The sequence below is a fragment of the Pelodiscus sinensis genome, chromosome 2 (assembly GCF_049634645.1).
Source record: "Pelodiscus sinensis isolate JC-2024 chromosome 2, ASM4963464v1, whole genome shotgun sequence".
Classification (NCBI taxonomy): domain Eukaryota; kingdom Metazoa; phylum Chordata; order Testudines; family Trionychidae; genus Pelodiscus; species Pelodiscus sinensis.
The window spans coordinates 163,336,638-163,363,042 of NC_134712.1; the positions used below are offsets into that span (position 1 = coordinate 163,336,638).

The 26,405-nt window shown below is 47.2% G+C and overlaps 1 long non-coding RNA gene across 1 annotated transcript in view; it reads left to right on the plus strand.

Moving 5' to 3' along the window:
• The window catches only part of LOC142826804 (uncharacterized), a 93,820-nt gene extending 81,306 nt beyond the window's left edge, over positions 1 to 12,514 (plus strand). The window contains exon 3 of the long non-coding RNA XR_012901054.1: positions 12,287 to 12,514. This is a non-coding gene — a long non-coding RNA (uncharacterized LOC142826804). The remainder of the gene's footprint in view (positions 1 to 12,286) is intronic.
• The last annotated feature ends 13,891 nt before the right edge of the window (positions 12,515 to 26,405 follow it).

The following is a 26,405-nucleotide window of genomic DNA, read 5'->3' on the forward strand; positions in this document are numbered from 1 at the left end:
TGGAACCGAAATGTGAGAATGAGCTCCTGCACTGTCTGGATGTGGAAACAAATTTTCAAAGGTATTTAGGTTCCTAGATGCAGATACTGAGATTAGGAAACGTGTCTTGGGAATTAGACATGTTTGAAAATCCCACAAGGCACCTATCTATAATTTAGGCTTCAAAATACCTTTCAAAATTTGGCCCTAATTCTTTAGTAAATAGCTAATCTCTGATTCTTAAGAGAAAAGAAATATTTACTAGAAAGTTACTTGTAACAAATTGTGTATTTTCCCTTTGTCCCACCCCTTGTAACAGTTTACTTTGTGGGTTCATTCAATTTAAAATTTCCTTCCAGGAATGTTTAATTCTAGTTAGACAGGATCAAGGTGGCTTGAACAGAGATGCATTTTTTTCTTTTTACTTTAGACATAGGCAATACACTTTTGTATTTATCTAGCATATCCTTGCATTTTACATCCCATACACATTCTCTATTATAGCATTTAAGGGCAGAGTGAGGTGTCAGGTAACACAGCTGATGTTGATATTTAAAATTTGAGGAGCATAGCACTTTAAAATTCATCTCATTAAAGATAATGGAGTGATCCATTGGTAGGACTTGAGCTGCAAACCCAGAGATGACAGGCTATTTCTTGAACAATTTACTGAGTGTCTCATTCCCCCTTCCCTAACCATGGGCATTATAAGTTCATTCTATTAACCTTAATAGGTTTGCTCTTAAAGTGCTTTACTGTGAAGATTTAAATGTGAACGCTTTCATAGGTCAGCCTGCAGCTAACTTAAGCAGCTAAACTAAAAGTATAAGCAATCTATTCATCTCTAAGCATAGCTGTATGTATGTACCTTGCCTGTAGGTGTTACCTATGGGGACACCTATAAATGTAAACCAGGAAGTGCTGTGACAGCCAGAATGCATTGTGGGTTTTTATTGCTAAATGTTATAGATCAGTAATTTCTCCTTGTCCTCAAATCTGTAAATGTCCATGAAAATCCTCTGCAGCTAATCAGTGCTGTTCCTTGCTCTAGCTCTGTGGTTCTTAACCTGAGGGGTAATTACCCCTTGAGGGGTAATTTGGCATATTTCAGGGTCGAATGAGCTGGTCAGCTACATACACTTCTGATAAATAAAGGAATATCAGCAACGAAAAATATGTATGTTTTATATTATTAAATTGAACTAATGCAAAGTAAAGGCGAAATCAATACATTGTTTAATTTTCTTTATTCAACAATATTTTATTATTGTTCTTTTTGAGGTGATGTAGTATGAGTCATGCAGTAACAGTGTGCATTGCAGCACAACTTGATCTGACTTGCAGAGACATGTTCAGTCCTGTTACCACTCAGCTCCTATAAAACCACTGGCAAACCCAATAAAAGATCATTTTGGGTTCAGCCTTGGTAATGAAATCTCTCTCTATATATACAAAAAAAATTTTCCTGCGGGACGACACAGTGACATCATCATATCACTCTGTGTTCCGCCGCTCACCTCCGCCCTCAGCCACGTGGCCTCCTCCTCCTTCCCCTGGGCCAGGCCTGGTCGCGATGTGTTTTCTGGGGGTAGCGTCTGTCATTCTGGAATCCCGGATCTGCTCCCCTTGGTCAGTTCCCCCTGCCACATGTAGTGCAGCTGTCCCTGGGGGCAGGGCTCCAGGATTTCGGTTGATGGCAGCAGGGCCACTGCGTCTTGTTACCTGCTTGTGGCCTCCTCCCTCTCCAACGCCAGGAACACCCTCCCTACCTGCAGTAAAGAGGGCCGTGTGCTACTGGAAATAACAGAGGACGGTCTGACTCTAGGGATTGCTCCCCCGCCCCCCGGATTCTCTGCTGTAGGCATTGAGACATTCCTCTTTCTCACCCTCCCCTCCTTCAGGGCATGAGAGAGAGAGTTCCCGGCAGGGGTGGCATGTCCTAAGCCACAGGGCTGCCACCGTGGCCCGCCAGCAGCTCAGCTACCCGGCCTCCTCCTTCCCCCCTCCCTGGTGCTCTGGGGAGCTGGAAACTGTGCACCCTCACCAGTGCTCAGCCCCCTAATAATAGCTAATAATTAAATGCAGTTGTTACTTGAGGCAAGTCAATCTTTATTAATTATTAATTAAATTTGGCATTAATTAATTCACTTTCTGATTTTTTCTCTTTTAGAGTATAAAAGAGAAAAGTAAATATTTTTATTTAGTCTTTGTGTAATATATGTTAATGAGGTTATTACTTTTTCAATATAAAATTACAAATAAGAGTAACACACTATAATTTATAATTTTACATTAAATTTAAATGATGGAAATTTAACTAGAGATTTACAATACAATACACATTTTAGTGTAGTATGATGTAATTTACAATCTGATGAATAATCATATTTGTTCTTCAAATTATAACCAGTCTTAAATGTTTTTTTTTAAATTTATTTTCAAGATTTCTAATTTTAGATTTTTAATTTCAGTCATGGCTTTAACAAAGAAACGGTCATATAAAGAAGCATTTTTACAGTGGGGATTTACTAGCATTATTGATAATTCAGTAGAAAAGCCTCAATCCTCTTGTTTGGATTCAATGGGTTAGTTTGCGAAAACAAATGAAGCTGTTCTTGAAGCATCCTATTGTATTGTTCTCCAAATTGCTGAACGTAAAAATCTTCATACAGTCGGAGAGAATCTCATCAAACCATGTCTGTTTGAAAAACTGAGGCTTGTTCTTGGGGAGCAACATGCAAAAAAGGTGGATCAGGTATCACTTTCAAACTGCACTGTGGAAGGGCACATTTCTCAGATGAGTGAAGACATTTTGGATCAAGTAGTTGCAGTGATGAAAGCTTGTCCCTACTTTGCACTTCAGTTGGATGAATCAACAGATGTTGCCTTCTATGAAGAATTACTCATGTACACTCGGTACATAAAAGGTGACACCGTGAAGGAGGAATTCTTATTCTCTGAATTACTGACCACAACTGCAAATGGAGAAGATGTGTTCAGAACATTGCAGAATTTTTTTCATTGACAAAAGAAGAAAAGGTATATAATGGACAAAATTAGTTGGTATATACACTGATGGACCACCGTCAATGATGGGAACTCATTCTGGGTTTAAGGCTCCCATACGGCAGGTCATCCTTCATGCCACATTCACCCACCGTGTGCTTCAGAGCTATGCTTTGGCTGTGAAGACATTTCCACCAGATCTTAGCAAAGTGTTCTGTGCAGTTGTTAAAAATGTTAATCACATTCGAGGTAGTGCCACAAATTTCAGAATGTAAAGTATTATATGAAGAGATTGAAGCTGAATTTAGTGCACTTCTGATTCATACAGAAGTTCGCTGGTTATCATGTGGAAAAGTCTTAAACTGACTGTTGCAACTAAGAGAAGAAATATCAGTGTTCTTTGAAAGAGAAAGATCTGCCAAAGAGCAAGACTTATTTGGAGAAATAATGGACCATGCATTAATTTTAAAATTGGCATACCCTGCAGATGTTTTTACTGAAATTAATCACCTAAACCTCCCACTACAAGGAAATATGGTGAATATTCTCACAGGTCAGAACAAGGTTTCTAGTTTCCTCAGTAAGTTCCAGCTTTACCGACCTAGGGCTTCAAGCTGTTGATGTATCCAGGAGTGGTCCTAGACTAGCTGCCAGCAACTGGCGCCCTAGGCAAACCATGCAATCGGCGCCCCCCACCTCCAGACCCCTCAATGATATTGCACCAACATTTGGCGCATCACTTAACTTGGCGCCCTAGGCGACCGCCTAGTTCGCCTATATGGATGGGCGCCCCTGGATGTATCCATGTGGTTAGAATTGACACATCTGCTTGAGGCAACCAAACAGAAATGTTCATTTGCTGATGCTTACTGTCAGTAACAGAATGCATCAGCGGATACTCTCAAGCTATAGAGCAGCATCACATGAATGCATGGATTGTGGGACCATTTACAGTGGAAGGAAAAGTAATCAAAGACAAGGATATCAAGACGAAAGCAGAGTTCCTTCATCTGTGAAAAGATAACACATTGAAATCAGATTTACAAGATTCTGATCCAGCAACATTTTGGCGAAAAGCTGATTTAAAATACCTGATTTTCTTTGACAGAGCTCTCAAACTTCTAATTCCATTTGCCACTACATATTGCTGTGAGATCGGCTTTTCTACAATGGTCAACATTAAAACGAAGGCAAGGAATAGATCGGATCTTAGTCATGACTTGAGATGTGCATTAGCTGTGACACAACCTCATATCTCTAAGCTAGTCAAGCAGTATCAACCTTCACACAGAGAAAATCTTCTGAGAAATACTATTCGTGAGGTGATATTCATTTTCTGAAAAATGAACCTAATATATAACAAGTTTAAAATACAATAAGTGTTCAATTGTGTTCAACATAATGTAAAACAAAATGAAATGCAATAAATATGATTAATTGTAATTTTCTTTTCCATTTAAAAAAGGAGGAGGGGTAATTTTGGTTTATTGGTTAAGCTTAAGGGGTAACAGTGCCAAAGAGGTTGAGAACCACTGCTCTAGCTGAAGAGAATACTAGAGAGAGACATACACTTTCCTCAACTCAAGTTCCCAGTAGATATACTTGAGGGTTTGAGTCCCCTGTAACACTTGTAGCACTTGTTTGCTTGGTTCCTAAACTCAAAACCAGCAAGCATGCTAGTCAAAACATATTTGGGCTCAAAGAGGATGTAGCAATAGTTCTGATTGTACTAATGGATGACCCAGTGGCAGTGGAGAAGGGCCAAGCAAAATTATTCAGGCTGCTGAATCTCTGACCTGCAGTATCACTTTTTACAAAATCTAGCAAGAACAGACAAGGGAGCAAGCAGAGGATGCTGATCACTTTTGTCTAACAGATTTCCCTAGAGTGGCTCCTCCTCCACCAAAGTTACCACTTTTGTTCCTTGCAGAGACCTACATTTCCTCTACTTTTCACTGCATCCATGAAGCCTTTGTTCAACTCAGACCACACGATAGGCATAAATGTCAGCCATGGGGATACCAGCTTTGTCGTCTTTTAGGCAGACACATCAAGTATTGTTGCACACACATCTTAGAGCCCAGAAGCACAAGCTGCTCATGCTAAATCCAACCACAAAGAAAATGCTTTTAATTCTAAGATGAAAGCACTTAGAATCTCACTTTGTTCACTAACCTTGCCATCAACAGCATTGACTCCTATCATTGACCGAGAACACAGGGTTTCAATTGTGGTATCTTGACTCCTGAATGCTGAGATGATGGCAGCAATAATTGTCTTCTATGGGTCGAGGATCAGGAAGCTGTAACACATGTCGCCTTTTTTGCTAAGTTTAGTTGATGCAGCTTGTTTTACCATTTGGCTGCATGCACTACATCTCATTCAGAATGCTGCACCACTTATTCTGGATGGGACAGACATGCATCACAGCAGGCCTTTGTACACATTTCAAATTGTTTACAGGCTTAATTCAAGTGCCTGGTATCAGCGGCGGATTTAGGGCAAGGCGAGCGGGGCGGCTGCCCCGGGCCCCGCGTTTCCCGAGGCCCCGCGCATGCGCTGTGGCGCCACGGTGCATGCGCTGTGTCAAAGGAGGGGCCCCACAAACTTTCGCTGCCTGGGGCCCTGCGGTGCTGCCCTGGGCCCCGCGGCACTCTCATCAGCCCCTGCCTGGTATTGACTTACCAAAGATTTGCTCTTCTTCTACTAGCCAGTGAGAGCACTATGTTTGCCATATAGAGAGCCATTATCAAGGCTTGAGGTGAAACTATCAAGAACACAAGGAGAGATATTTGTGGGTGAAAACTCCTACACCAGTGATACTTAGGTTGAGGCTACTGTGCTGCAAGTGATTATTTTAATGTGGTTCCTTGCAACACACAAAAATAAAACTCCATGACATTTAATTATTAACTAGTCTACGTAATTAGCCAATCAGGATGCTTTTACTATGTTATTAACCAATTGTAGTTGATAAAATAATACCTGGTCAGCCATTTTGCTGTGAGAATTATATATATAACAACAAAAGATCTGGTAGCACTTTTGTTGTTTTTAAGTTTATCCTGTACAGACTAACTTGGCTACCCTGAAGCTTATGTGTATATATATATATATAGTAAATGAAACAATCAAGTCACACAATTGTGACTTTTTTGGGTAATGTTGATAGCTGATTTAGTTCCTGAATTGAGTATAGTAGTCCTAGACTATGGAATATATTGCCACAAGAAATTATACTGAGTCAAAGAAAGGTGTTAAGAGGAAAGTGCTGAACAATTCTTCACATTGGCCTTTCTGCACCGAGACAATTTTTCTCAGACAAAATTTTAGACACTCCAAAAATCAAAAGAATACTTTCATTTAACAGCAGTAGGCAGAACAGAGTGCAGAATTCTCATTTGCAACATCTCTGTGGAATATTCTTATATCTTAATTCATGTGCCTAAATACTACAGTGAATAGGGCAACTCATAAATTCTTATCTAGATAACTAGCTTGCCTAAAACCACAGAAAATCTACTGACCAGCAACAGTAATAGAATCCAGAACTGCCTCAGTGATCACCAAATACCATTTTCCACACTTACTCAATAACTCTAGATCTCGACTACATCCCTCTGTCAGCAGAGGGATGTAAATGAGGCACTTTGAAAGTGAAAATGAAGCGGGGATTTAAATATCCCGTGCATCATTTGCATAATCGCATCATGGCGCTCTTTCGACCAAGCACCATTTCGAAAGTAAAACCATGGTTAGACATGGTTCTTTCGAAAACGGCAGGCTTTTTCGAAAGATTATGTAGTAAAACCACCATCTAGATGCGGTTCTTTCGAAAATGGCAGGCTTTTTCAAAAGATCATGTACTCAGAGTACAGGATCTTTCGAAAAAGCCTGCCATTTTCGAAAGAACCGCGTCTAGACTGCGGTTTTACTTTCAAAATGGCTCTTGTTTGAAAGAATGCCATGACGTGATTATGCAAATGAAGCACGGGATATTTAAATCCCTGATTCATTTTTACTTTTGAAGTGCAAATGCCGACAGAGGGATGTCGTCTAGACACAGAGTATGAGATTATCTTCAACACTTAGCCAAAGAGTTGATTGTAGTGATTTTTTCCCATTTGGCCTGCAAGGGCTTGACAACCTGATAGTTCAACACTGGAACAGACTTGTAATATAGGAGGTCTACCTCTGAGCTGCCTCCACCCCTCAGCTGGTGGAATTTTATCCCAGATTTTACAAGCCACCTGGGGAATAGTATTTACCCGTGCATCCTATGACATTCCAATGACATGTCCAAAAGGATATAAGATGCTGTCTGTGGACAATGCCTCCAGTAGGTTTTGTGAAAAAGCACGATAGTACTAAAAGCTACACTACCCATCTATAAGAACATCATCCTCTTCTTTCAGATAGTTGTCTTGACAGATCTTTACCCCCAGACAGGAGTAGGTCTCAGCTGAGTCCGCCTATAGTCACAGGCCGCCCCTGCCCCCAGAATATTACTGATTGTTTTAAGGGTTGACTACACTATAGGTTACGTCATTATAACTTATGATGCGTAGAGGTGTGCATAAGCCACCCCCTGAGCAACATGAGCTACACTGACCTATGCACTGGTGTGAATAGCATTAGGTCAGCAAGAGAGCTGCTCCCACTGATATAACTACTGCCTCTGGTGGAGGTGGTTGATGGGAGAGCTCTCTCCTGTTGGCATAGCCAGATATGCTACAAGAGAACAACTGCATCAGTGCAGCTGCATTGCTGTAATGCAGGGGTGCTCAACCAGTTAGGGCTCATCTAGACTACAGGGAACGGTTGAAAGAAGATATGCAAATTCCCGTGGAATTTGCATATCTTCTTTTGACTGTTCCCCATAGTCTAGAGATGAGCCCTTAGAGATGAAGAGACAGAATAGCTGTGGATACCGTGCGATGAGCCATGTATTATATATTTATTTTTATATATCTATAAGTAGATATAGTACACAAAATGTAGTGATAAAAATAACATTACAGCACATTTCAGACAAAAACCAATAAAAAAGTATCCAGTCACTTAAAAAATTCATGGCCAGTCCATAGATCTTCAGAGAACTTTAGAAGGAACAAACATCAAATTAAAAAAAAATCCAACCTTTAAAAACACCAGTAATATTCTCACATCAAAAAAAAAAAAAAAAAAGCATCCCCACCATGTATTTTAAATTTAACACTACTGTCCTATTATGTCCTGTGAGTTTTTTAAAATTAAACTGAACTGAGAAGTAACTTAGCACAATTTGAAGTACCTGTTTCACTCCAGCTTGTTGATCTCTGCTATGGTGTGACAGGGTGGCGGGGGCTGAAGGGATAAGCCTGTTCGGCCACCGCTGCTTGCGTAGACAGAGGGATTCCCCCGGCAGACACATTGGAGGGCCGAGAAGCGCATGCGCCATCATCCCGGGAAGAGGGCGTCGGCTTTGAAAAGGAGGACACCCGTCCTTGGGGAGGAAGGGAGTGTGGCAGCAGCAAGCTCCGGAGAGGCGGGCGAGCAGGGTCCCAAAGAGTGACGAGACTCCAGCGACTGAGGCTGGGGAGGCGCCAGCCTGCAGGGTGGAAAGAGGTGACCGGAGCGACCAGATGGAGCACGGCCAGAGGCAAGGAAGGAGCCCAGGACGGGGCTAAGAACAGCCCGTGGGCCGGCGTGTTATGGCATTGCCCTCCTGGCCGAACAGGACGTCATTTATGCCTATTCTTAGGGTCCTGGGCTGGGACCTGGAGAGAGGAAGGGTCTAGGTCCCACTTCCCTCTCAGTGGTTACAGGGACTCCGATAACAATAAGGAGAGCTAAGACTGCACTGAAAGACACTTGCGTGAGGAGGGGGTTACAAAGACTGGGGAGTTGACCCCTAACATATGGTTTCCTCATTTTTTTTTTACTTGTGAAGATAATGGCTTTTTTATAGTTCAAAATTCAGGTCTGTCCCAGACTGCAAATACAAGAGATTTAAAAACATGAGAGACTCATATCACAGAATAATTGCTTCAAGCTGGCAAACAATAGCCTTTGAATTTTCTTTAAAGAAACACAGTGTAAACCACTGTGATTCTTTTTTTGCCCTGGAATTTAAATATGACATCTGTGTTTGCTGCCTTATTCTGCATCCATGAAGACTTTGAGTTTAAGGTGCTTCAGCACCCCCGCTCTAACCCAATTCCTCTCCTCTCCCCCAGAGCAAGGCATCCCTAGCCTCCCTGCTCTAACCCCATTCTCCCTCCCTCCCCCTCCCCCAGAGCTCAGCACCCCAGGCCTCTTCTCTCCCCCAGAGCTAGGCACCCCCCCACACTCTAACATAATGCCTCGGTCCTGGACTCACCACCGCCGCCAGTCGCTTCTCCCTCCAGATGCTGGGGTGCGTGTGCAGAACGGCCAGTCGTGAGCAGTCCAGGCACGTGGCTCAGAACTACCAAGAGCCATATTTCTCGAAGGAAAGAGCCACATGTGGCTTGGCCACCCCTGCTGTAGTGCTTCTAGTGTATCCTACCTCTCAGTAAATGGCTTTCCCCGATACTTATGCACAGGGCTCAACAAATACACTCGCCCACTCGCCTGTGGCGAGTAGATTTTGCCAGCTGGTGAGTGCAGGGGCGGACTGGCCCGGTGGGCCGTTGTCACAGGCTGGCCGAAGCCCGCACTGAGGGCGGCCTGGCCCCATTCAATCCGCCAGCCGGTAGAGAAACAGAACGCTGCCGGCGAGGGGTAACTGCGGCGATTCTCAGCGCCAGGCTGCCTGTGCGCAGTTGCAGCGTGAGGAGGCGGAGTGCTGGTAGACACCAGGACGCTGGCATGATGTGGCCCCGCCGATTTTAAAGGGCCGTGGCAGCTCGGCTCTCGCTGCGTGTCCCTGGCAGCTGGCTGTGGCATGCAGCGGAGCCAGGCCCCACCCTGCCGGCTCCAGTCCTGCCACACCCCAGCCCCTCGCCGGTGAGAGACCGCTCCCTGCCGACCGCCTGACTCGCTGCACCCGCCCCGTGCCCCATCTGGCTCCTGCCGCCCATTCCCCACGCCGCCCCTGCATCCCGGATCCCCTGCTCTCCCTCTGGCTCTGCGCTGCCCTTGCACCCTGCTCCCCCCGATCCCTGCTCCCCCCCAGCTCTGTGCTGCCCGTTCCCTGCACTGCCCCTAGACCCCGATCCCTCTGCCCCTCCTGTTCCCCACGTCCCATTCCCTGTGCCTCCACCGCACCCCGCATCCTGCTCCCCCCGATCCCTGCATCCCTCTGGCTCTGTGCCTCCTGTGCCCTGCGCCACCCCTGTCCCCCCCCCACACTGTTCCCTGCACCCCTCTTGCTCTGTGCTGTCCCTGCACCATGTTTCCCCTGTGGGTTGGGAGTGAGGGGTGCTTGTCCATAGGGAGGGGCTGGACTGGGCAGGGAAAAGGCTGCTGTGACCCAGCAGTGAGTGAAAGGGGGAGTTCACTTGAAGCACCTTTGCTTTTATGGAAAAAAATGAATGAAAATGCTATTTGCTATTTATAGGGCTAAAATGCTGGGACAAAAATGAAAACAAACAAACCAAAAAAACCATTGCAAAATGCAAACGTGTAAAAGACAACAAAAAAGGGGGGGTGTTTTGCTTGGCCCTGGGGGAGGGGAAGCGGCTGGGCTGGGCTGTGTGGGGAGGGGAGGGAAAAAATATGGGGAAGGGGCTTGTGCTGAGGGGAGAGGAGGAGGTCAGGAGAAGAAGAAGAAAGGGGAAGGCACCAAGGGACAGGGGTGCAGGAGAGACAAATGCCAGGGGGCCAAGTGCAGACAATGAGGAAAAGGGCAGGAGGGGAGGTGTCGGTGGGAGGGGGGGACAGGGTGATGCTGGGAGAGGAGAGGGTAAGGTCACTGGGGGCTAAAGGGAGGAGGGGGACATGCTGGGAGAAGTCTTGAAAGAAGGGGTGGGCATGAGGAAGGTGGGGATGGATCAAGGCATGTGTGAGGGCACAGGGGCATGAGGAGAATGGGGGCAGAGGGTGCTGAGGGGGTGGGTATCAGGGAAAAAGAGGGCAAAGGGGCCAGGGGCAGTGAGGGTAGGGAGAGGAATCAGGAGGGTGCAAGTGCCAGGGGATTCTGGGGGTAAAGCAGAAGGGCAGACACCTGCAGGGGAGGGACCAGCATCAGAGGAGAGAGGCAAGGCAGGTGTGTAGAGGGACGTGTTAGGAGAGGGAATGAGGAGGGGTAGATCACTTGCTCAGAGTGGGGCTACTAGAGGAATGGGCACAGGGGAAAGAGAAGGGCTAGTGGAGGGGGGCAGGTCTCAGGAAAGCTGAGGGCAGTGCGAAGGGCAGGAGTCAGGACAGGAGAGGAGGGTGAGGGGTTGGGGGCTGCAGGCACCAAGGGAAGTTGATGGAGCAAGGGGAGGAGACATGGCAGCAGAGGGAAAAGGTAGAAGTTTATAAGATATTTATCAATAAATTAGGTGATATTTATGAAGAACATATTAGTAATTACTGTTCTTATTCTTATTAGGAATTTATGCCATTAAAAAAACCACTTGGGGGGGGGAGGGTGGCGAGTCCCTTTTTTGTCTGGCGAGAAGGGTTTTCCAAAATTTGTCAAGCCCTGCTTATGCAGTTAATTAATAAGACTTCCCTTTATCAATAAGCATTTATATAGCACTGTTGTATGCTTTTAAAGAGTGGGGTGAGCTTTATTAAGTCCATTTCATAGAGTGGTTAAGTGACTTGCTGAAGTCATAGAATGATTCAGTGGCAGAACATGGAACAGAATTCGTGTCTTCTGGCTCAGCATGATACCCAGTGGTCACAGAATTGTGCTCCACTTCTTATTCCTGCAGGAACTGATTGTACTTAACGTTTTAAAATCTGCACGAAAGGTTCTCTCTTCTAAGGCAACTCAGAATGACTTTTGAAGTTGGCTCCAATGCAGTTCTAGGAATTGCACTTGAAAGCTGTTATCCAAGTTTTGGCTGGCTGTGATTGATTGTGGGTCTTTCTTCCCTGAATTATTGTATCTCTCAAAATGGTGTTTCAGGGAGTTGTGGGGAACTGAAATGGTTGACACAGGAGAGTTGCACAGATGTAATATCTATAATAAAGCATTCCATTCATCTACTGGTGGCTGCACTTTTTGAATTATAAAGCATGTAGGGATGTTCAGACAATCAAACAGCTGAGCTGGCTAAACGTTCCTAACCAGATCATTCCGCATAAAGACACTGGAATGAACTGTTCCCAGGCTGCTCCATTTTAACTATGGGATTATTTTAGAGGAAGAGAAGGGGAAAATATGCTTCACTTTTACTTTCAGATTGACAGCCCTGAAGACTGAATTTCTCTACCAAACAGGATTAACACAGGCAGCATCAGTGCAAATTTCTTCATACAAGCCAACCAGCATGAAGGACCTCTGGGGCTGATATAAATTTCTATGTAAATAGAAACGCCTAGCTAATCATCCTGCAGCTCTTCCTGCTTGATTGATTTTAGTAACACTAAAGTGCAGTGTTACTGATGCAGCAACTGCATTCTGTGTTAATTGCCCAACTGGTAATTTTCATAAACAAAATTAGTCCATCCAAAGTCTTATGTCTCAAAAATTAAACATACTTCTTATGTAAAAAAAAAACCCGTGTCTCCATGTAAATGCCAACTCATTAAACCTGTGCAAAACTAAGTGAAGGGAAAATGTTTTGAGTCCATGGCCTGAATTGACTGGTTATCAGAGAAATTTTAAAGGGTCCGTGAATTTTCCCATAATGTTTTCTACCAACCACTGATGAATTTCCTCTATCCAGTATTAATTCTATTGTCTAATTTATTTCCTTACGTAGGCTAGAGCTTTCCAAGATTTATCCCGTTATACTAAACCAAAGGAAAGAAAAAACTTCCAGATCTCTACTTTTTAGGCACCCACCCACAAACTGCACTCTTGAGCAGTCTCAGACAATCTCTCGGCCTCTCGCTGGCTTTCCAAAGTAATGGGAGCAAGGACAAATACATTAGAAAAACCCTTTTAACTTTGATAGCCAGGCTGGAAAGGAGGAAAAAATCTTGCCAAATCTTCTATGCTAACCAGGGATGTATTGGTTCAGTACTTGGTGGAGGACCTCCTTCAGGCAGTGGAATGTGGTGCTGATAGTCATTAAGTGGCTCTCTTATTTTGGAATATTAAAGTTGTATTCCAGCACAGTGTTAAGGTGTAGCATGCTGCTGGAGAGGCTTGGTTTTTCAGAGCTAGTGCAAAAGCAGTGGTCTGGCTGCTTGTTGTCATTAAAGGTCTCATGGCACTTTCCACCAGAGTCTGATGGAATTACCTATTTTACCTAAATAAAATTTCCTTTGCAGTGTTGAGCTGCACACTGTTCTGAACTGTGAGAGACTGGTGCTGTTCTGTACGAGATAGCTGTCAGGTTTCACCAGAGTGCTGTTGGCATTTTGCTATTTAGTGAAGTGATTCCTTTACAGTTAACTCTTAAAGCACTTTTAAGTATGTGTTGGATAAAGAGGTGCCCATATGTAAGGTGGTCATTTTTTTCAAAAAGTCAGCAAGAAGAAAGATCAGATAGCATGAATCCTTACCTCCTTTACAGCAGAACATACATACAAAGTGTGTTTCCTTACACATTCTTGCACATGCCAAAGGTATTTAAAGATCCCTTTGTCAGCCCCCTCACACATGGTTAATTTCCCTCTGTAACACGTCTGTTGTGATAAATCGTGCATTACCTTACACGGAAGTTTGAGTTACAGTTACTTTGTTATAACAGTGGCTAGCAGGTACTGCTATATCCACACTTTACAGGGGACATCTACATTGCATCTGGGATCAAGCCTTCCAGGTGGCACCACAAACTTGAGGTGGAAGAGCTCATGCTATGGTGTTAAAAGGAACTTAGAGTATGTCCAGACTACATGTCTCCATTGATGGAGCCATGAAGATGAGTTTACTAGACATAGGAAAATGAAGCGGCGATTTAAATAATCACTGCTTCATTTACATCAAAATGGCCGCCGCGCTGTGCCCATCAGCTGTTTGGCAGCACAGCGGGGCAGTCTGGACGCGCCGCGGTCGACAAGGGAAGCCTTTGTCAACCGCTCCAGTAAACCTCATTTCACGAGGCATACCGAAGCGGTTGACAAAGGCTTCACTTGTCGACCGCGGCGCATCCAGACTGCCCCGCTGTGCTGCCAAACAGCTGATCAGCACAGCGCGGCGGCCATTTTGATGTAAATGAAGCGGCGATTATTTAAATCACCGCTTCATTTTCCTATGTCTAGTAAACTCATCTACATGGATCCATTGACGGAACCATGTAATCTAGACATACTCTTGGTGTATATGTTGTACTTTCTGAGCACGCTACTGCCAGCCCCACAACCATAAGTCTATGGGCCATCATGGGGAGGTTCACTTCTGGATGTAGTGCAGATATATCCACAGAACAGAAAAAGGACTCAGTGAGGGAGGGAAAGTGAAGGAGTGAAAATAGAAGAAGTAAAGGGACATAAATGAAGAGTAAGGCTTGAGAGGGGTATGAGGACAGGAGAGAAACAGCAGCAGCAAAGTGGTGAAAGGGGGATAGAAAGAACAAACAAGATAGACTCCAAAAAGCACACTGTTTGAAACCAGTACCTCACATCACCTGCATCAAGGCTGTCCCCACTGATACACAAAATATGCAGCTGCATTTAGCACCAAATTGCCCTAAATGTTGTGGTGCCCAAGGCAGCTGGGTATTGTCTTTCGGCAGTGTCGGCAGCTCCCTCCCCAGCCGGCACCCTGCAGGCTAGGCCCACCTGCCACTCACTGGGTGGCTGCAAGCAGTGGGGGCCTGCTGGCTGGAGGACTCAGGAGCAGCAGCTGGCAGATGAGTTCCTATGCCTGAAGGATGCTCCAGAGAGGGAGGACAATGCCCACCCCACTCTGACCCAGCTCCCATGGGAGAGGGGTTTTCCCAGGGTTGGGTGCCTCCTTTCTGCTCCAGTGTCTCTGCTAAGTGGCCCCCAATTTTGTCTCTTTCTAAGAGAGGAGTGAGGCTCTCAACAGTGCGTTGCAAGGTGAACAGCACCCTGGGGGCCCAGCTGCCTGCTAGAATTTTGTTGGAGCTGGAAACTGAGGGTGTGGGCTGGAGGCTCAGCCTGTCAGGACCTGGCCCAGATAGGGAAAGCTGATGCTGTGCTGCTTGAGCTGCCATGGGTGTGCAGCTGCTCAGAGTAGGGTGGGAACAGGAGGTGGTGGACTACACAGCCACTGCCAGCTCCTCCTGAATCCTCCAGCTCACAGGCTTGCACTGCTCACCTCAGGTGAGCTTCCCTGCCCTGCTGCTATAGCTCAGGGCCTGCCACCTACACCTTCTGCCCCTGAACCTCCACTCTTATGTGGGTGGCCCCCCCTGTGGAGCAGTCACATCTCCCTTCCCCTTGTTTGGAGGGTGCAAGTGCTCAGGGTTCATAATGCACCAAAACTGGTAGGGATGTCCCTGATTTGGACTGGTTAGCTGGTGAGGACAGGCAGAAATCTGTTCCCAGAAAGGCTGATTCAGACGTTAGTGAAGCAGAAGCAGGACTGAATCACTTTGCCCCATAATTGGGAAAACTATCAGCAATCCTGAATTAAAAAAAAGACAATGAAAATGTCAAATAAGAGGATGAGAATAGAGGCACCGCAGATGAATTCTCCTGCTACCTGAGCCAGGTATGTTGTGGAAGCAGCTTGCTCAGCCTCTGCTGGGGGAGGAATGGACATACCTGTGTAACTTAAAATTTTTTCTTTACCCTAAGCCTGATGTTGATGTGCTCCAAAGTCCTGTCTAGATCCGATTTCTTTGATTGAAATACAGAATGTCAAGAGTGGGAAGACAATTTTGAAATAGGCAGGTAATTTGATTCGAAGGGCTGTCATGGGGATGGCTGTGCTTGCATGTATAGTGTAAAGTAAGTCTGTCACCATTTTTAATAACTTTCATTAAGATGAAGTCTGGAAGCATTTAATTTTTCCCCATTTCTTCAAGATAAGACCACTCCCAACACCATTGCCCTGATTTTCTTGCTAACTTTGAAGAGTACAATTGTGTGAAGATTTTAATCTTTATTCTTAACATCTCTGCAAACTGCTGCAGTGCACACCTGAAAGCAGGGTTGTCCCTGCATATGTGCAGGACCTGGGACAACCCCACCCCACTTCTTCCCACCCTTGCTCTGTCCTCACTCCACCCCTTCTCCCAAGTCTCTCCCATAAATGATGTGGCCCAGGAGTCTAGTGGGGGGCCTGGCACCGGCAGCAGGAGCCAGGCCCACCCCCACAATCACTGGCAGTGACAGGAAATGGAGCGACCTGGCAACAGCCCACTCCACTCTTCTGGCTCTTAGCTGCACGACTCCACTTCCTGCTGCCAGTGAGTGCGAGGGGGCAAAGTCACCTTTTCCCACAAACCCCTTCTCCTGAGCAACATGACAGGGAGCAGAGCAGGCTGGAGCTGGGTTGGTCTGCTTCCCACTACTGGTGAATGCAAGGCAGGGCCCTATCCCTGCTGCCTGAACCAAGTCACCTGCTGGTCCCCCAGACCTCACTGGGCCCCTTGCTTCTCCTCAAGTACAGGGCCAAGATTGGTTGCCCTAAACCATCCAAAGGATGTGACAGCTCTGTCTGTTTTTAACTCCATCATTTTTAACTGAATCAGTTCAGAGACAATGTTATGTCTACTTAGCTGAGAAAAACCTGCACCTAGCTTGTGCCACCTGACTCAGGCTCACAGGATGTGGGATAAGGTCAGGACTGTTTCTCTGCTGTGTAGACTTCTGGAGGGCGGGTCCTATATCCCAGATTCCAGTCTGAGCTGGATCCATGTTGCCTAACCTAAAGTCACTGGAGTCTACGAATGGGGTCCTCTGTCATGTTTGTGATCATGCTTCAGGTCTATATGTTATGCCGTACTGGTTGCATCTCAACGGAGAGCTTGATCCCTCTAAAGAACCAAGATATTGTTTCCTTTATATTGGGCATACTAGCTCCGTTATCCTTCGGATTAACTGGAAACCTCTCTCATTTAATTTGCCTTTCTCTTCCCACTGCAAATCCATGGATACAGCCCTTCCTCTTCTCTGACATAACCCCCTGACATGACCTCCTGAACCAATACAATACAGAATTTGCATGGAAGAGAAGGTGACATGTTAAATCCCGAAGCAAGGTGTTTCAATTGAATGGGTTTGCAGGAGCCCCAGTTTGCAGGTTGCTTTTATTTCCTAGAAAAACAGAGGCAATTGAAGCAAACTTGAAAATAGCAACTGCCATCTGAATCCTTGAGTCGTGTTCCTTTGCTGCCCTCTACTGCAGGGCTCAGTATAATTCCTCTAAATTGTCTGAGGGGAAAAGAGAGAGAGAGAGAGAGCAATTTTGTATTTCCTTTGAGAGACTGCTAGTCAAAGCAGGTCTTGAAACTAGAGATGTAAAATACTGTTTAATTAGTTAACTGGTTACTACTTAAACAGGATCCCGCAAGTAGAGGCCCGGGCCAGGCTGGAGCGGCTCCCCTCCTGCAGCACTGCAGGTCAGTGTAGGCTTAAGCAGACCTCTACCTGCATTGAGTGGGGGCTGCTCTAGCTTGATTGGGCCACCAATTAACTGCTGACATCCCTACTCCCTACTTGAAACCCAGGAAAACACACCGAAAACTTAAAAAAAAAGGGGGGGGAGGAGACGGATCTTTGAGAAGTAACTGAGTCAGAAAAGAAGAAAAAAATGATTAGTCCTGTGGCATCTTAGAGACTAACAAAAACATAACTAGTATCATGAGCTTTCGTGGGCATAACCCACTTCTTCAGATGAGCTGGAGTAGAATACACTATATATACTTTTTTGTTAGTCTCCAAGGGTACATCTAGACTATAAGCCTCTTTCGAAAGAGGCTTTTCGAAAGAATCTTTCGAAAAAGCCTCTTTTGAAAGACAGTGTCTAGACAGCAACCAGTATTTTCGAAAAAGAGATCGGCTTTTTCAAAAGAGAGCACCCAGGCAGTCTGGATGCTGTCTTTCGAAAAAGCACTGTTTGCGTTCAATAATGCCTTTTTTCGAAAGAGCACTTTCGAAAAAAGGCGTTATTTCTCATAAAATGAGGTTATCCACAGTCGAAAAAACTGCCGCGTTCTTTCGATTTAATTTAGAAACAACACGGCAGCAGTCTAGATGCAGGTGAAGCTTTTCAGAAAAAGGCCACTTTTTTAAAAAAAAACCCTGTAGTCTAGACACACCCTAAGGTCTCACAGGGCTATTTGTTTTTAAAGTTATAGACTAACACTGCTACCCCTCTGAGACTTTTACAGAATAAGAAAGGTCAGGGCTAATAACATCAGTATGAAATATCGGGGGGGGGGGATGCCAAACTAAAAGATGGCAACTAAAAGCCACATTTTCAGAGCCTCAAAGAGCATCAACAACCATCCAGAACCTTTTAAAAGTTAAAGACACACTGTCAGATACTTTAGACCTCTTGTTCTTTGTTTTTCTGTTCTTATATGTTTTTCATATACAAAATCCAATCTTAAATAGAAGCAGTTTCCATTGCTTTCTATATATATGAAAATATGTTTTTCAAGTTTAAAAGCCATCCTTCTGTACTGAGAGTTCAGGAAAACTGGAAAGTGAAACTGACTAAGAACAAAAATCTTTCACATAGTTTCATGATCCAATCCAAAAGCAGTGGGGGAAAAAAGGAAACCTCAGAGACAGTAATCCTTTTATCGGAGCTGCATGAGTGCAGAATTGCAACCTGAGACCTGAGATTATTTTAGTTTTAATAATTTTGGATGATGCAGTTATGATTTGTATGTTGAGTGTACAATCATATAAATAATCCTAAATCAGAATGTTTCTAACAGGTATAATGATTTGGGCAGGGATTGTGGGGTGTTTTTTTTTTTTTTTTTTTTGTGATTGAGTATGATGGTTTCTCTCATTTGCTTCATGTAACACCTCCCTTTGTTTGGAAAAGTTAATACAAAGAAAGGTGTGGTTTTAAAAAAAACAAACAAACAAAAACCTTTAGATTTAAAACATTGATCAGCATTAATCATTATATAATCACTTGGTATACCAACACATACACATCTGAAGATATCTTAACAGTTAGCTTTACATCTCAGAGTAACCCAGACCTACAATACTGTTATTATTAATTTAAGCACTGATGAAATGCAAGCCTGAGCAGAGTCAAGGTCTTTATTAAATATATACTAACTACTGGCTATAGCCCTTACCCCAAAGCCCACCAAAATTAGTCTTAAATCCCCTTATTTTGAAATAATAAGAAAAGCATTCACACTACTGAGGCCATTATTTCGAAATAATGGGCCGGTTATTTTGAAATCTGTACTCTGATTTCCTTGGGGAATAAGCTTATTTCGAAATTATTTCTCAATAGCTTTAGTGTGGACGTTCTGGTGCTGCTAATTTGAAATAATTGGCATCCAAAGGCCTCTCACAATTGCACTTCTGACCACTCTGGCCATACCTGCCAGCTCCACTGCTCCCCTTCTCCTGCGGAGCTTAAAACTCCAGGCTATAGGAGAAGGGCTTGTGGCTAGCTTGGCCACCCCCACACCACGCAGCAGGATCTGAGGGAGCCATGAGTGACCCCCAACGCTCCCACAGAGCCACCCATGGCTGCCAGCACTCCTGCTACTCCTTTGGCTGTCTCTGGCCAGGGACGCAGGGAGCTCTGGACTGGACTGGTGCTCAGGTCCTGGACTTACTCATAGACTCATAGACTTTAAGGTCAGAAGGGACCATTATGATCATCTAGTCTGACCCCCTGCACAGTGCAGGCCACAGAATCTCACCCACCCCTCCTAGAATAATCCTCTCACCTATATCCTTCATTGACATCTGGAGGGAGATCAACCCTCCGTACCAGGAAAAAGGAATGCGAACATCTATAGCCAGATCGCTGCCAGCCTGGCAGACAAAGGTCACAACCAGACCTTCAACTAGTCTTCATGCAGGCCACAAGGCCAGTGAGCAAAGTGGATGCTCTGGGATGGCACTGCTACTTTGAGCAGATGGATGCCACCCTGAGAGGGTGTCTGGTCACTGCTCCCTGCCCCCATCATTGTGAAATCTGGTGAGGACACGCCTGGTGTCAGCTTCCTTGAGGGTAGGGTTGTGGATAAAGAAGAGGAGGAGGAGGAGGAGGAGAAGGAGGAGAAGGCGACCAGCCAGGTGATTATGTCTGCTAGCCAGGACCTGCTTCTTACCCTGGAGCCAGTCTGCCCCTCCCAGAATATTTCCCAGGCCTCGAATGAACCCAGGCAAGTCACTGCAGGTGACGTCTACAACGCTGTGAGGGGCTGCATGCTCCTTGCTTGGCCTACTTGGTCTGGGTCTGCACAACAGCCTGTGCACATGGGTGGGCATGGAGCACCAGTCCAGAGCACTCAGCCCCATGATACTCCCACACAGAAACGTCTCAGTCCTTCTTACAAGGTTCCTGGAATGGCCTGCCTTACTCTGGTTTCCGTGGTGGGACACCTTTCCACAACAAGCCACCACTGTGACGGACCCGGCAGGGTCCGCACTTGAACCCACGGGGGAAACACCCCCCCCCCCACGGTGGGAAAAGCAGCCGCCGCGGCTGCTGAACGCCCCGCAGCGCCGACAGGAGCGGGGAGCGGGAGGCGGGGCCGAGCACGAGCGGCCAGGAAGCGGCCGCCCCTGCTGCCCCGACTGACACTCCAGCAGAGCACCTGGGAGCACGCCGGGACAGCCGCGAAGGGAGGGGCACCGGGGGGGGCGGAGCTTACCGCCCCGACGTCATCCCCCGGCGACTATAACAGCCGGGAGCGTCCCGGCAAGAGAGGGGAGAGCGCAACGGCGGGCGCCCTGGTGTCCAGGAGCACAAAACCCCCAGCCTTCGGGGCAACCCGGAGAGAAGGGCTTGGCAGCTGGCGGCTCGCCCTGGGACGCGCCCGACGACTCCGGCGTGGTGAGTGACCCTAAACTGGTTCCGCCAGCGGGACAAGTCAGCGGGGAGTGGAAGGAGCCCGAGGCGGGACCCTTTTGGCGCCCGTGGGCGGACGAGTTGAGGGCCGCAGCCCCGTCCGCCGTGGAGGGCGACAACAGGTCTCCGACCTCCGCTTAGGGCCTCGGGCTGGGACCCGGAGGTGAGGGAGGGCCCGGGTCCCCCACTCCCCTCCCTTTCCACCGCCGCAACCCTCTTCTACCCCGCCAAATCGAGGAGAAGAAAAGGCTGACGAAGGGGCCGCCGAGCCCCCTCAGTCCCTTGGGGGGGCTGAGGGGTGATCGCCCCCGCAACCAGACACTACTACTAAGACCCCGGGTGGGGCGGCCGAAGAGCCCAATCCAGACGGTGGGTTCGCTGGGCCCCGCTCCCCTCCCCGGACTGGGACCGGGATTGGCTGCAGGAGGGGGTGCGAGGTGCTCGCACCCGAAAAATCCGTCACAACCACTAAGGAGTCTGGGGTCATAGAACTACACAGCAGTGCCACACTTGGCACAGGGTCACGCCTACACTCGGGCAGCATCCATCCGATCCTGGTGGAGTGCAGTGATGCAGTGGAGACAGATCCTGTGCATGGATCCTGCTAGGGGAGGAAAAGGAGGAGAACCCAGTAGCACTCTCTCTGGCAAGCAGCCTCTGCCACTCACACACACCTCCTTCAACACCCCCCATCATCCTCAAGCTGGCATTCTCTCTCTGCAGGACACCACCAGTGCCAGTCCTGGCATGTGCAGGACACAGTAGGAAGCCAAGCCTCCCTCTCTCTATTCCCTCCTGCAGTCTCCTGGCCTGGCCAGCACCGTCCCATGCCTGCTTGTCTCTGGGTCATGGGTGTAGCAATGCTCCCCTGGGACATCTGTGTCCCTGCAAGAAAGTGCCCACTTTCTAGGCAACATACGGCCTTGCTCAAAAAACACTATGTCGGCTGGGCCAACTTGTGAGCTTGGCACGCCCCCCACTTCCCATGCCATCTGCACAACTCTGCAGGATCCGCAGGCAGAAGAGAACCTGGGAGGACCTCATGCGGGAGCAGATGGCCTGCCTGCAGTCCCTTGTCCGGGGCCTCAAGGAGGCATGCCAGAAGTGGGCCACTGACTGGGAGCAGAGGAAGGCCACCTGGTGCACCAGCATGAGGTGATGTGCTCCTGCTTCACCTCAGTAATGGAGCACATGGTCTTGTGCATGAAGCAGTCCACCATCCACCTCCCGCATGGCTCCCCTTCCTAGCCCCCTCAGTGACCACCAAGGCCCCAGAACACATGGCAGTGGGACCACTCAGGAAGCCAAATCTTCCTGAGCTGAAGGCAGAGTCTCACAGCTGGCCTTGGATGAAACTGTCCCTCAAGGCCCTTCTGATGAACAAAGCCCCTTAATGTGCTTTCTGTAAGGCACTGGTGTTGGAATGCTCTTATGCCCTGACCAGCTGTTCAGCCTCTTCTCCTCCCCACCCACCCTGGCAGAAAAGTCAGCCCCTTGCTCTCACACAGGTTGTGGTGCATACAGCAGGCCACCACCAGAAAAGGGATGTTGCGCTTGCTGAGATCCAGACAGCTAAGGAGACTCTGGAACCTCCCCTTTAAGCAGCTGAACTCATAGTTCATGGCCATGCGGCATCTGCTCAGCCTGGTGTTGAAGTGCTCCTTGGTAGGGTCCAGGCTGCCTGTGTAGGGCTTCATGAGCCAGGGCAGCAAAGGATAGGCTGCATTGCCCAGAATGCAGATGGACACAGGGCCAGCCTTAGGCCGATTTGGTCGAATCGGGCCCCGCACCTAAGGGGGCCCCACGCCTTTGAACCCGGAAGTGCCGGCCGGCGAGTTACAGAGCTGGGACCCTGCTCCACCACTATGTGGAGCTGGGTCTCTCCCCCGGCTCTGCCCAGAGTGGGCCCCGGCCCCCCTTGCCGGCCCCCCTGTACGTCCTCCCACCCCGCCCCCAGAGTGTCCCCCTTGGTCCCTGCCATACATGGCTCCTCCTTGCCGCCTGCTGCTGCCCGTGTGCGGCGCTGCACATGAGTGGGGAGGATGCCCGGGCGTGATGTGACATCACGGCCCATGATTTTTCAAGTCCTGGGAGGCCACGTTGCGGGGCCTTGCTGGCCCCAGCCCCGCAACCACAACCGCAATGTGGAAGGCAGAAGGTAGGGAACAGGCTTGTGCGGTGGCGGTGGCGGTGGCGGGAAGTGAAGAGTCTTGGGCTTAGGTGGAGGTGGGGGGCTTGGGCGGAGGGTGAAGGGTGGAAGGAGAAGGGGCTTGGGCAGGGGGAGGGGAAGGCATCAAGAGACAGGTGCAGGAGAGACAAATGCCACGGGCCAAGGGCAGGAGGGGAGGTGTCAGTGGGAGAGGGCACAGGGTGATGCTGGGAGAGGAAAGGCATTGGGGGCTAGAGGAGGTGCTTGGAGGAGGCTTGAAAGAAGGGGTGGGCATGAGAAAGGAGGGGATGGAGCAAGGCATGTGTGAGGGCACAGAGCGGCAGGAGGGGAATGGGGCAGAGAGTGGTGAGGGAGTGGGCATCAGGGAAAAAGAGGGCAAAGGGAGCAGGGGCAGTAAGGGAAGAGGGAGGCACTAGGAGGGTGCAGGGCTAAGGGAAGGTGCAGATGCCAGGGGATTTTGGGGTGAAACAGAAGGGCAGACACCTGCAGGGGAGGGACCAGCACCAGAGGAGAGAGGCAAGTGCCAGCATGCATCTTTCGGAACAGGCAGGTGTTCCGAAAGATGCGGGTGCCATGCAGCTTTCTCGACCGGCCAACGTTGATGTCAGTGAAGTGTCCCTTGTGATCCACGAGGACCTGCAGCACCATGGAGAAATAACTCTTCCTGTTTATGTAGTTTAAGGCACAGGTGTTGGGGGCCAGAATGGGGATATCTATGCCCCCCGCCTCCGCAGTTGGAGAAGCCCGTGGTGACAAAGCCATCCACAATGGTGTCCAGCATGTGATTGATGGCCTTGGCTACCTGCAGGAGCACAATACCAACTGTGGAATTCCCCACACTTGTTCCCGATGTAGCGGTAGCTGTCCAGCGTGGCGAGCTTCCAGAGTTCAATGGTGATACGCTTTTGCATGGGGATGGTGGGTCTTGGGTGTCCTATTGCATGTGGGCAGGGGTGAGCCACTCATAGAGCTTTAGGAAGGTGGCCTTCTGCATGCAGGAGTTCTGGCACTATTGCTGCTCATCCTATAGCTGCATGGACAATGCAGTCCCACCATTTCAAACTGGTCTCCTGCTGCCGCAAGCTGGTTCTCGTCCTGCTGGAGCTGCATGCGGGCAGTTTGGAAGTACTGCACCATAAGGCACAGCAAGAGGTCTGTGAGGCTGGTACTGCTTTGCAGCACACACTGTCCATTTTGTGTCCTGTGAGGAGGAGTAGCCTGTGAGACGCAGCTGTAGAGAGGAGCCCCTGAAAGCACACATCACAACTTGCCTGACCAAGCAGCCACAGGAAGTATTTGCCCTCTGCAAAGTGCTTCCAGAGTCTCTAAGTCTGAGGCAGGCTCCAATCAGTGTGGACACACTATTTTGAAATAATTCTAATTAATTTTGATGCTCCCCGATAGTGGGAACACACTAGTTTGGTTTTGTTATTTCGGGAGTTATTATTTCAATCTTACTTATTATGAAATAATTTCCTAGGGTAGACATGCCCCCAGTGAGAGCCCTTCCACAGACTTCCATGTACTTTAGATCAGGCCCAAAGAGTGTACTAGCCTAAGTAGTCCTATTGGCGTAGGAAGGCTGCTTTATTGGGATAAAGCAGTGAATCTCAACCAGTGGTACGAGTACCTTAAGGGGTACTTGAGAGAAGTCTGGAGGATACAGCAAGACAACTGAAATTTGGAGAAAACTGAATTTTTGTTTTAAGTTGTACAGCGCTTTATTATTTTTGTACTTTTTAGACTCACAAATGTCATTGCCCCCCCCCCCCCGCTACGAATAAGTTGTTTAAACAAATGTGTTGCAATGGTAGAAAAAATGTTGTTTGTCAGAAAACTGTAGGTACTGGGGGTACTTATAATTTTTTTTTAAAAGGGGTACTTTATAAAAAAAAAGGTTAAGAAACACTGGGATAAAGCACTGTATTGGGACTTTAGATACTGGCTCAATTTTTAGCTCAGCCACGCCACTGTCTGACCTTGGGCAGGCCACTTAATCTACCCAGTGTCTCTGATCCCCCACTTTAAAATGAAGGTAGTACTTTCCTGTAGCACAGGAATATTCTGAAGAAAGAAGTCCATTAATGACTGTAACATTCAAATGCTACAGTGATGAGAGCAATGTAAGTACTTAGATTGAAGTCAATGGACCATGCCTTATAGTGTTTGCAGAATCAAACTCAGACAGCTTTTGTCCTGGAGATCTTACAATCTATTACCCAAGAACTGTACTTCCTCAGATCTTAATACTAGGCTTTGAAACTGTTCTTTATGGTCCCCCAGCTTTCTTTAATAAACTTTTTCCCAGTCAAAATATCACTCTGTCCAGACCTAGTCCAAGAAAAATAAAACACTAATGTGCTCTCCCTACATTTTTTCTTAGCAAGTTGCTTTTCGATACACATCTTGTAATCTCTCTCTCTGAAAAAATATAAAACATTCAAACATCAGCAAAAGCTTTTTGTAGTATTTGCAATTCTTTTTCTGTACCCATTTCTTCTGTGTCTTATGGTTTGTTGGTAGCCCTTATGGTGGAAAGCTGATCTGACTTGATTTTACAAGGTGCAGAACTGGGTCATTGCCACACTCTTCAGCATGTTGTTGTGAATGGTTTTGTCCTACACTATTATAAGTGAACCAAGAAAAATCTGAGTTATTTCTGCTATAAAAACACCTCTTTTCCATAACTGTTGTCCTTTTGCTGTCTTTCTTTACAGAATGATTGTAAAGCTTAATATTTTCTCCTGAATGCAGCGGTGAAAGTAACTTAAAAGTTTCTTACAGGTCCTGTCCTATTGCAACCCAGATTCCAGCCAGCTCTTTAAATAGCTCCCTGCTGACTTTTGCCACAGCTGTTCCAGCTCTTGCTGGACCAATGTACCTGCTTCCTTTCCCCTCTGCCTGAAAAATAAGTCTCCCAGGCTACTCCCTTCTGCCCTAAGAAAAAAGAATCAAGCTGGTACCCCAAACCGCCCCCTCCCAAAAAATAACTCACAAGTGGTCTAACAAGCCTCAGGCAGCCAGCCTTGTATGCATCCAAAATACCCAAAGAGAAATGTAACAAAACACTGTGCCCTAGTTGTGGTGCAACAGGACAGAGCATAAATAAAAAGGGCTGCCATCTCTCCTTTTTACAGCTTAGCCAGAAGGCGCAAAAGTCTGGGGGTGGGGGGGTGAGTGCTTGAACTCAGGCATCTAAAATCCACAGCAGAGCAAGGATCTCGCAGGGGCTGGGCACCTTGCAGATCAGCAGGAGAGGAAGGC